The following is a 3,447-nucleotide window of genomic DNA, read 5'->3' as shown; positions in this document are numbered from 1 at the left end:
TCGTGAGACTCATCTGGCAGCACTGCACCTTCAAAAGCAGCGAAACACTTGTTTTCCACCGTTCAAGTCGTATGTAATTCAGTAATTTTAAGAGGAGTTTTATCACGACATAGAGGGGGTGGGGCGTTTTAGATGTAAAATAACTGTGTAACGGGACAAGTCATACAGTATCCAGACTATTTTAGCAGTCAGTGAGATGTTGCGCTCTACAATACTATCTTCATAGGGGATCTTTACTACATTACATTGAATTTGTCCTTAAAGAGGATCATATTTGGTTGTGGAAGAACATTCTACAACTAGAAGCGGAAGGATTCGTCAGTACGATTCAAAATAGGGTTATGACACTGTCGCGTAATGGCTCAAAGAGAATATACGCACAGACATAATGATGTAGTAGGCATTATACATCAACAATTTGCCCTAAAGCTAGGACTCTCAACAGAATGGATGCCTTTGTGTAGATGCATTCTAATGCTCGTTTTAGAAAACGATGATTAAATAATACATTGGGCTATTACTATCCAGACAGATCATTACATCCGAGCTAATTGACCTAATATCGTGATGCGAAAAAAAGGTGGAAGAGTCTACGTCATCGACATTACTTGTCCTCTTAACCGAAGTTTGCAGTCAACCTATAAGCAATCAAGACCCATAAGCATAGCGAGTTTAGGCATTAATTAAGGACCATATGGAGGAATCTGAATCGCGCATCTATTCATCCTATTAACCCTTAAACGGCCAAAACGCCACTACCGGTAAACTGCTTTTCAACGGCCAATAACTAAGACTATTCGACACTAGAAAAAAGTGAGACACATATATTTTTATTGCTTAAGATCTCCTCTTTCCGACGGTGCCAATGAAATTCCTCAAAAAATTTATTTATTATCCCAAAATGCAGTTTAAACAAAAAAAAACGTGATTTTTCGTGCCTATTTTTTTGTGAACCATTTTCCAAAGCTTTTCGATTCTGTAATTTGTCAAGAATAAAAAGTTCTTGTAATCAGCCGAGGAATACAGACAGAATTACAGACTCGAAAAGCTTTGGAAAATGGTTCACAAAAAAAAATAGGCACGAAAAACCACGTTTTTTTTTGTTTAAACTGCATTTTGGGACAATAAATAAATTTTTTGAGGAATTTCATTGGCACCGTCGGAAAGAGGAGATCTTAAGCAATAAAAATATATGTGTCTCAATTTTTTCTAGTGTAGAATGGTCTTAGTTATTGGCCGATGAAAAGCAGTGTACCGGTAGTGGCGTTTTGGCCGTTTAAGGGTTAAGATTTTTCCTACAAGCAATGTGCACGCAACCTGCACTAAACATCTTAAACATTTAGGAGTCAGTATGGTACTGGCAGCAGTTAAGAGGTCGGTATTATTAAACCCCTTTTGCATGGTAAGAGACTTTGTCGACATTTTGGTAATTATAACATTATCGCAAGAGATTTCAAACATCGTCACAGATTGATTTTTATAATCCTCATCTCAGCAGTAACTTAATTTAGTGCGTGGCTCTGATGAAAAACCGGGTTTACCCGAGAAAAAGTTTGAGAAGAAATTTAGTAGTCATAATCCTCAACATTTACTAAGAAAATTCATTTAATAAAATTAAACTCATTCGTTTATGAACTTCTATTTTATTACATTTATTGATATATTTGCCCTTCTTTTCAATATTCCCTTCTTTTCAGTATCAGTATTCGTTATTGCTTTTTTTTTAAATCTGAGCGTCGTTAGGCGAAAGTTTACAAATCTCCGTATCACTATATTGTGTTGTCGTTGAGCGATATTCTTAGTATAAATAACTTATAGTACCCGCGTCAGCTCATTTCAATCAAAAATGTTATCATATTTTAAACAAAATTCGGAATATGAGAAATAGTTTGTTTACAAATACCGAAATGAAAATCGATAATTACTCACTCATTAACACATTTAAAAGGCAGCAGATTTTAATAAAATAAAATCAATTAACGAAATAAATTGTTTAAAAATTTATTCTTTGGAAACGCATTACAGTAGATGATAGTGAAAATAGTGGACGAAGAAAGAGACCGTAAAAATAAATAGAAAAAAGATATTGGGAGAATTAAGTCTGCTCGGTCTACGTTAGATGCAATGAATCAAGAGCTATCTTTTAGTGAGGGTCAATAAAACACGTGATCAGGATTTGTCTACAGATTGCGATAGGGTAATTTAGGCATTACTGTCACTTTTAAAATCTTCACATTAAGAGGGACAAAGTGAAAAAAATTTAACTACTAGAACCAAAAACGAAGGTCACACTTCGATTAAAGGGCACTTACCATAAATTATTATTACATTATTATTTATTCTCCCGTACATATCTGTTTTCATGTATAACAATGTTATTATCACCCCACAATGATGCGACTCTGCGAACTCAGGACCAGGAGTGGGGAGAACGCCACTTCCTAGTCCTAATACACAAATCCTGGGCACCAAGAAACCAGTCTAGTTCTCACTTCACTTGCTAGTAATTGGTACCTTTTCACCACTCCGAAACTTCTTCGTTTTTCGACGCCACCAACCCACAACGACGCCATGCGATCTTCCAGGATCATCTGTAGGATCTCAGCCCCCTTGCTGAACAACTACCAACTGCTCCGGAACCTTGGCTTCGCCGCCCGGGTGCTACCAACAACCTCTTCCCCGAACTTGACCTCACCGCCCGGCACGGGCTTGGAAGGTGTCGTCTCTTTGAGCATAATTGTAAGGTCTTCAATAAACCTTTTGTTTTCTTTAAATCATTCCCTCCTAATTGACATAACTTAGTTCTCGACTCTCCACATCCTCCCTTTCGCCGTTCACTTGCGAGATCCCTCACAACTTTGTCGCCCTCCAAAAAACCCACAATCCCCACAAATTTCCTAAGTCGAGAACGGAAGTCATTTTAATGATAAACTGAAAAAGAAAAAATGAACAATGCATCTGTGTCATGACAGGAATTATCAGATGTGAAATATTGAATTTTGGTCATTGTTAGGAAAAAACTGTTCTTTAAAAGATTTTCGTTGAGATTATTGTTGTTTGAGATTTTTTATTGATGTTCTAGAATAAAGTGCGGGTAGACTATTATACATGTCCGTTAAAATAGTTGGTATACTTAGCGTTTTCGCAAGCTCTGCCACCTTCCATAAAATAAAAATTACACCGAAAATACGAGGGTGGATTGATAAGTTTCCGGCCTGACCAAGAAAAACAACGTTTTTAAGAATTTTTTTTTTTATTTCTCAACATAATCTCCTCCAAGGCTGATACATTTCTCGGGGCTAGGTCTGGAGAGTAGGGAGGGTGCGGCATCAATTCAAACTTCATATCGTTGATTTTAGCCATCGCAACGAATGACTTTTTGGTCCACTGTTAGCAAACGCGGCACCCATCTTGCGCAGAGCTTTTCCATATGCAAATGTTGGTGCA

The 3,447-nt window shown here is 37.1% G+C and overlaps 1 protein-coding gene across 1 annotated transcript in view; it reads right to left on the bottom strand.

Moving 5' to 3' along the window:
• LOC117172902 (protein unc-79 homolog) overlaps window positions 1-3,447 on the bottom strand; it is a 1,455,529-nt gene that overhangs the window by 446,150 nt on the left and 1,005,932 nt on the right. The window lies entirely within an intron of this gene.

The sequence above is a fragment of the Belonocnema kinseyi genome, chromosome 5 (genome assembly GCF_010883055.1).
Source record: "Belonocnema kinseyi isolate 2016_QV_RU_SX_M_011 chromosome 5, B_treatae_v1, whole genome shotgun sequence".
Taxonomy (NCBI): Eukaryota; Metazoa; Arthropoda; class Insecta; order Hymenoptera; family Cynipidae; genus Belonocnema; species Belonocnema kinseyi.
This window is presented reverse-complemented; position numbering and strand designations above follow the sequence as displayed.